We start from the raw sequence: 8,783 nt of genomic DNA on the forward strand, positions 1-8,783 counted from the left end.
CAGTATTCTAAGGGTTTGGACATGGGTTACACCACTAACCAAAAAACTATTTAGAATTGGCACCTGCTGGGAAAATCAATTTTCTCTAAAGGGGTGTCATTGGGTGTACCAGCCTTACCTCAGGATAGGTCCCATGCCCAGAAGTAATTGGTAAACAAAAAATAAACTCCCATTTAGGCATATTTTTTGTCTTGCTGTCTTTTTGTTTGATTTTCTTTCCAGTTTTTTTTTTTTGTGGAGAGAAAGAGAGAACATAAAGTTGGGAGGAGTTGGAGAAAAAACATGATCAAAATATATAATAGTATTGATTGTAACCCAGGGAGATAAGAGCACTGTTGTTTATCTCCGTATTACAGACAAGCTAGAGAAAGCTCAGATAATTTAAGTAAGCTCCCAAGAGCCATACAGATCAAGTGGCAGAGTCTAGCTACAACCCTAGGCTGTGCTCGTAACAATTATACTACACAACCACTTACTGCAGAGCCCTAACTGAGACCTGAGGGCCACTGAGATCAGCTCTGCCAAGCCAAGCTAAATGTTGCTGGAAGCTTCCTAGGGAGGTCTCTACTTACTCTGGAAAGAGGCTGGGTGTCAGTGACGGTCCTAAAAACCCCAACACTGGCCAAGTTTACTTGCTAGCACTCCTGCCTGCAAGGACTGTCCCATGAGCAAGCCTTTTTACCCGACAGTAGCCTGCAGTTTCAATTGCTCTTGGGAACAAGGTGAGGACATAGAGTTGGGTCAGTTGGCCTAGCCTTGGGACCACAAGAGGCCTCTAAAAGATGATGACATTGGAGTTACTTTCTTATTCTCATCTTCCTCCTCCTCTTTTTTGGTTGTGCTGGGGATGGACCCCAGGGCTTTGAACACGCTAGGCAAAGGCATTCCCACCAAGCTACATCCTTAGCCCTTGGGTTTGGGGGAGAGAGTTTTACCAGGTAGCCCAGTCTGGCATGAACCTCACTAGGTAACCCAGGCTGACCTCAAATTTGCAGTGATCCTCCTGCCTCCCAAGTACTGGGATTATAGACATGTACCACCATGCCTGGCTAGGTCTGACTCTGTTGGTTTGTTTGTTTGGAGTGGGTGGATCTTTCAGTGTCTGTCAGTCTGTTTTCTCACCTGTAAACCCCAACGAGTAGTGTCGTGCACAGGCTTATTGTGAGGACCAGCAGGATGCTGTGTGCACATGAACAGTACAAATAGGATATTCTTAGTGTTAGGGCTTGTTTATAGACAAGATACCATTTCCTGGGGAAAGCTACCCAGAAATGGAACCAGGGATGATGAGCTGTCTTCTTCTGTCATTGCGTACTTCCCAGTGCTCTAGCTTTGATTCCAAGCCCTTTCATCCACCAGGCCACATCTATGGCTATATCTGACCATGGGCACTGATCTCTGGAGTTCAAGGGCTTAGAGCATTTTGAAACTTACCACAAGTGCTTGTTTGCCAACAAATCGCCCTTTGTCACTTTTGTTCACTCTCTGTTTTTAAATCTTTATTACCTTTATTTACCTGTGTGTGTGCTTACATGAACACACACATTCCACAATGCATGCATACAAGGTTTTTCCTTCCACCAAGTGTGCCTTGATCAAACTCAGGTTTGGGAGCAAGAGCCTTCACCCTCTGAGTATCTTGAGGACTCTACTTTTATAATTTTTTTCACATTAATTTACAGATTTATGTTCTGAGTTCAAAAAGACAAAGCATACACAGAGAGAGGGGGAGGGGAGAGAAGGAGGGAGGGGAGAGAGAGAATATATCTTTTCCTCATGAAGAACTATCAGTTGTCTTAGAATATGTAAATATTAGGCTTCGTAAGAATAATAAAAACAAAAGCAGCCTGCAGAAAGTGAGACTCAACATGGTGGCAAAACTTGACCATGCACGCCATCAGCAACTTTGTGATAAGATCAATGTATACTTGCTGAGAATCAGCCTCCAGTAAGCAACAGGAAGGGCAGGAGGGGAAGATGTGGGAGGGTCGAGGTAACCAAGTCCAGTAGTTCAGGAGGGCAGGAGAGGACAATGCAGAGAACGGACATGTACTCTGCTGCTCTGGGAAGACAGGTATGTGTTCTTGGCTTCTGGTCTCCAGTCTTGTCACGTCACGATGTGCTCCTGAGAGAGGAGTGCCTGGGAACCCCTTCACAGAGCTCCCTTGAATTTCTCACTATTCCGGTCCCACTCGGAGCAGCCCACCAAAGTAGGTAGGTCTCCCTTCGAGTATAGATGAGTGGAAGTCAACTGGCCAGAATGGTGTGGTCAGAGTGTGGTGGGCTTTGAATGGCAACTTTTGCTTTTTCCAACCAGTGGAAACCATTTGCAGGGGCAGGAAGCCGGACCAGAGCTCTAGAAGGCTCCTGGCCCAGTTCCAGGGTGTCTTTTCTTCAAGTGCTGGAGGCTGGAGGCAGGTGCGGAAAGAATGAGTGTCTGGGGACAAAATAGCAGACATGAGGATGGATCAGTAGGAGAGAGGAGGGAGGGAGAGGGGACTGAGAGGAAGGAAGCTAGGGCAAATGGAGAGGGGGGGGAGAAGAAGGGAGAGAGGGAGGTGGAGAGAAGCAGAGAGAGAGAATGTGTGTGTGAGAGAGAGGAGAGAGAGAGCGAAACAGAGACAGACAGACACCCAGATACCATCTGGGTCATGTGATGGGAGAGTGGAAGGCGCCAAAGGAATCCCAGATGATGACTGGCTGGCTTCTTGCTCTAATCGCCAGGGGGGAAAAGCAGGCTATTAGCACAAAATTAGTGGCTCTCTTCCTTCTGCACCAGAAGGCTACCCATGCGGCCCGGTATATCCTTTTATTCCAGCCTGGCTGGACGGGGCGGCCGGCTCCCAGGCTGAGGCTGAGGCTCTGGGACTCTGAGCTGCATTGCACGGCGTGGGTTCCGGGAGGCCCCAGCCTTCAGGGGCCTCGAGGCCGGTGCTCCCGCCCAGCCTCCTGCGCCCCGCCCAAGCCCCAGCTCGGCCTGCCTTTGGCCTGACAGGGCGGTGGGAAAGCCAAGACCGTCAGAGGCGGAGGGGAGCAGGCAACCGAGGGCCTGGGTATGGCTGGAGGCGGGAAATGGCCCAGACGTGAGGAAAGCACGAAGAAGGAGAAAGAGGCCAACGAGAGAAGGCCGGCAGGGCGGGCTGCAGCGGACCCGGCTCCCGGGCCTTGTTCAGCGGCTGTGCCTCCGCCTCCCTGGCGCCTCCCGCCTGGGTAGGAGGAGCCACAGCGCCACCCAGCGGTCGGTGTCCGGGAAAGGCAGTTAGGGCTTTTCCGTTGCCCTGGAAGAGCTGGGAGCTGGGTGGTACAGAGCCCAAGGGAAGCTCCTGTAGGAAAAGTTTGTGCAAAGACTTAACAATTTGTGGTTGATGAGCTTTCTAAACCAGACCCTTCGTTTGCTTCATCCACCAATCCATCCAGAAAATGGCACTACTTGAGGCTTACTTCAGGTCAGCTGACAATATTCTTCTCAGGCTCAACAATCTTCCATGGCTGCCAATGGGCCACGATGTGAAGCCAGCTCAGATTTCCTGGTCTGACTGGCCTTCAAGGCCTTCTATGTTTTTACCTTAGGCAATCTTTCAAGCTCATCTCTTGCCGCCCACTCTACACATTCTAAACCACTCTCTTGCCCAAATGAACTACTCTTACCACCTCCGCATTCATTCATTCTGTGGGTGTTGACTAAAGCAGTAGAGAAAGGACAAAAAAAAATGACAACAAGGTCCTTGTCTGCCTTAGAGATTCCATTCAAATGCAGAGACAACAAACAAGATGTAAAACCCAGCAAAGCAGATGCAAAAAACCATTGTCCCGTGTCCAGTTAGCATTTAACATGCTCCTTGCGGTCTAGATGGCATAAGAAGCAGGGTGGCACGTTAGAATATTGGGGTAAGAAGGGTACTATTATGCACTGAGTAGTCAAGAGAAGCCCTCTGGGAAACTGACATATGGGCTGAAACCTGATCATGAAGAGTTGGCCTTGGAAAACTCTCAGGAAGAACATTTGAGCCTGAGGAATTCAAACATAAGCTCAGCATGGCAGAGAAAAAGAAAATGGGTGGTGTGACTGTAAGTGGGGGGGAGTGATGAGGAAGGAGCAGACAGACAGTTGCCTCTGGCTGATAAACCACCGAAAGGAGTTTAGATTTTATTCTATGTGTGATGTGAAACAACGGAAGTGGTTAGCAGGGAAATATGGGATGGCTTTCATCTTTAGTAGATTTCTGAGGGAAGGGTACAAGCTCAGAAACTGAAAGACAACTTCCCCACACCCCTACAGCATTTGTTGTCAGTTATTTTGTTGGTCTTTGCCATTCTGACTGGGATAGGATGAAATCTCAAATTTGTTTTGATCTTCATTTCTATATTTACTAAGGATAATGAACATTTTTGAGCTATTTCTTAGCTATATATTTTTTGTCTTTTGAGAACTCTCTGTTCGGATATCAGGTCCATTTTTTTTGGATGAGTCATTTGTGAGACATATTTGACTCTGGACTAAGAGTCACTAGTGACCTGAACTAGGTGACACCAATGGGCATAGAAGACATTCTCAGAATTTAAAGGCATTTTGAGAGACTTCTCTTCAAGGCTTTCTCCCTATCCATATCTGGAGCTCTTGAGGGAAGATGCCATGTCAGAGTAACCTGTTGACACTCATCCTATGCTCCAAGGCAGTTAGCCCCATGACATTCAATACTAAGTGAATCGATTTCTGTGTGACGCACCACATTGCGTGTCACAAGACATAGTAGCAGCGGGACAGACTTTGAGCCTGTTGCTGTGATGGACTTCTGTCATTTTCTTTCTTTATCCCTCAGTGTCTTCTGTGCCAGCAACTGGACCCAATGCCTTCACTTATGCTACTTTGAGTTGTTCTTTATTTAATGCTTAATCTCATCCCTTTGTTTTAGAGGCCAAACCTAAAAGGAGAAAAAGGAGTCTATGGCTGTTGGGTAGAAAGTCAAAGTCATCATAGCATAGAATGGTCACTATTTTGAGTCTACATAAGCTCTTCTTCCTGCTTACCCCAATTGTTTATCTACATCCATTATGCTAAAATTGTGTTTTTAATTGTTGTGTTGCACTGTATAGCACAGTGCAAGTGAACCTCAGGGTGAAGTTTCAAGTCTTAAAGAAGATTCAAGCTTTCGTGATGTCAAGGAAAGTGATAATGGAGACCATTTCTAATGTCATACAAAATCCTTGCTAAATGGAGGCTTGGCAGCGATAGACCCGTTAGCTCCCATTGGCAAACTACCTGGGTAATGACAGGATCAAGGTTTCAAAGAGAACAACTCAACTCTCAAAAGGAATAGAAGTGGTCCTTTGGATAATTGAGGAAGCTCTCTAATTTTAGAAAAACAAAACCTTGCTTATGACTGTGACGCAAAAGTCAACATTGTGCACTTCGCCCTGGAAAATTGTACTATCCTGCAACATTCCGAGCCATTTTTTGTTCATTCTAAGAATTAGTACCCATTTTCAATTGTGCACACATTTTAAGTAAGAAATTAAGAGCTTTTCAACATGTTCAACCTCATTTCCCAAGCTCAAGTTCCAATCAAGGCTTTCCCTTTTCTCTGACTCTGCTGTGAAATATCCGTTCCTACTGCAAGCAGCTTCATTGCAACCTTTTCCTAGCACCACTTCTCCTGAGATAGCAGGGACTTCACAGACCTACGCAAACACCTCTTCTCTGGGGACAACCAGGCCGGCTTGCACCGCTTGTGGAGTTTGTTAAATAATGCTAAAGCTGGGCCCCTCACCGCACCCTAATTACATCAGACTTTTTGCTGATGGGGCCTGTGCTAACATTTTCCAGGTGATCATGGTGCATTGCCAGGGCTTCAGACCACTGAAGTCCTCCCTGCCCCACCCTTTTGTGCTGTGCCAAGAGATGGAGGCAGGCTGTAGCTGCACTGACCAGAGGGAGGGTGTCAGAGTCTGGGTCGAGATAGAGGGGTGCACAGAGAGAGGTAGTTGCAGGGTAATGCTGGCTTGTTTCAGGGGTCAAAGGGTGGCATACAGCTTGTCGAGCTACTCGTTTGGCACAACCATTGTACCCTGTACTCCCTTTATGCATATTTCCTACCCCTTGACTTTTTGTGGGCAGTAGCTAATAGAGAGTCCATCTCTCTGTCCTATGCCCAAGGCCAATAGAGCTTGGACACATGTGTGTGGTCAATGCATAGTGAGCATATTATGGTTTAAATAAAAAAATCATGTTGTGTGTCTAGAATGTATCTATCCTGCTACTGCCAGAGTCCAATACCGTCGACATATTGTAATTCCTCCAAAGGTCTATTTTGTTTTTTTTAATTTTTTTTCAAAGGTCTATTTTGAACCAGTGTATGAGTTGAACACAGGCAGGATGTGATATGCACGACGATTAAAGTACAAAGTGTTATTGAAGTACAGGGAAAGATTATTTCCTGCTGGAGAAAAGAAAGGATGTGAAAGTGTTCATGGCGGAGAATCCGTAAACAGGATTTTGAAATCTAGCTTAAGGGAGAAGATATTCCAGGAAGAAGAAACAGAGGGGAGCAAAGGGCGGGAGGTGAGAAGGTGGAGGGCTCATTCAGGGAACAGCCCGTGGTGATATTTTGCTTATGGCGCAACGAAGAAAGCTTGCCTGTAGATCAGAGTGTGAAGCTAGCCACTAGTTAACCACAGAGGCCAGGCGGTGGTGTTGCATATCTTTAATCCCAGCACTTGTGAGATGAGATGACAGACAGATCTCTGTGAGTTCAAGGCAACCCTTGAGCTCCTGTCTTAATAATAAAAACCCAGAGTTTCACCCAGATATTAGGGGGTGAAAGCTGAAAGATCAGAGAAGCAGAGCAGCCAGCCACTAGTTCTTACCTCTATGAAATCGTCAGACCAAATGGGTATTTTGTCTTTACAAGTCCTCAGACTGAATGCCTTGAGCGCCTGTCTCCTCCCGCCTTATATTCCTCTCTCCACCCAGCCATATCCCTTCCTGTCTCCACCTTCCTAGTGCTGGGATTAAAGGCATGTGACTCCCAAACACTGGGATTAAAGGCATAAACCACCACCGCCTGGCTCTGTTTCTCTTTTAGACTGGATCAATCTCACATAGCCCAGGGCGGCGTTGCTGGGATTCAGGGTGGAAAGAAGGAGGGCTTGATACATAGAACAGAGATGACAGAGCTTGGTGACCGAGATGGCAGTGAAAGAAAATGGAATGATCAATGATGGCCGGCTGCTGTGTCAAGTGATTATGTACATCGCCCTGTCTCACAATAAGGTAGTGAGTTGACTTTTGAGTGTCATGTTCTGTTGATTTAAAGGAAACTGGGTGTGGGGTTTGTGTGTCCTTGAAGAGTAACCTGGAAGCTCAGCCTGATGCTCATCTTTGCGCCATTAAAAGCAGCTTGGTGGCATAGGCTCTTCTTTCAGCAGCAAGTACTGGGTGATTCTTAGCCTTGCAGAGAGAAGAGGAGCCTGTTGCAGTGTCCCATAGGAAATTAGGTAGGGTGGCTGATTAGCTTTTAGGAATTACGGGACATTATATCAAAATCTCGAGTCACAGATTCCCTTGCATTCAAAATAAGGCTGGCCACATGCCTCGCATTGTCACAGTAAAGCCCTGGACTTGCGCTGTGGCCTTCCCACATGCCCTGACGTTCTTACCGCTCCAGGTTGAGCCTGTGTTTTTCCTCAGCTTTGTTACAGTTAGCAGCTGACCACTGCCGGGGAGAGCTTTGTGACCTTCTTGCCTAGAATGGTACACTACAGAATCTGCCCCCACCCCCTGAGATTCAAACCATCTAGACTGTTGGCCTCCTCGGGCCCGTTGTCTGCCTCAGACTTTAGACTGCATTCTAGGGCAGCGAGCTCGATTCCATAGTATACATTCATGAAGAGAGACATCAACTTTTACACCATTTATTTCTTTAAGGGGGATAAACAAGAGCAGAGAGCTCACTGCCCCACAGCACAACAAAACGGAAAGCAGTACACACACAGACACTCTCACTGAAACACAGAGGCAGGGAAGAGGGCAGACACAACTGAACCATAGCCAGGGGAAGGAGGAAGGCCTGGGAGACTACTAGGGAACCAGCTTGGAGACTCACTTAGAGGAACTAGTGCAAGAAGATCCTACTAATGAAGCACAGTGTAGAAAATGGCATAAGAAAAGCCGCCCAGCTCTGCTTCCTGTGACAGAGGGCAGGGGCAGCCAGGGAGGTGGAGGAAGGTCGGGGGGGGGGGAGATGGGGACAGTCAAATGACTTTGAGGTGGAGTGTGGTGCCCCTTTCCCCTGCCACTGGGCAAGGCCTTGGGCTGGTCTGAGCCAGGGGTCTCCAGGGCACTTGGTGAGGGGGAAGAGAGGATGGGAGTCTCCAAGGGTCCATTCCCTGGGACCACGTTGTCCCCCTTTGCTGCCCAGTCCTGTTTCCCTCCTGAGGATGCAGGAGTTAGAAGGCAGTCCTGGGTCTCTCTGGAGCTTAAAGCCTCCACCTTTCTCTAATACATAAGCACATCTGGGAAGGGTCCAGCACCTCTTACCCTCCCCAGCTGAAAAGAGCACTCTAGGGATGGGGCATGTGGCCAGACCCCAAGTGCTGAGGGCCCAAAGATGGAGGACACAGGGTCCAGGCAGAGGACAGGCTGTGAGATATGAGTAAACCGGCAGAGAGAAGGGCTCCATAGGCTCATGAAGCTGAATTGGGATCCAACCACCGCCCTCGGATGAAGAAACCCTTTTTGACTAGGGAGGCGTCCATCCATCCTAAAGCTGGCAAGGTGCAGCTCC

The sequence above is a fragment of the Microtus ochrogaster genome, chromosome X (genome assembly GCF_000317375.1).
Source record: "Microtus ochrogaster isolate Prairie Vole_2 chromosome X, MicOch1.0, whole genome shotgun sequence".
Lineage (NCBI taxonomy): Eukaryota > Metazoa > Chordata > Mammalia > Rodentia > Cricetidae > Microtus > Microtus ochrogaster.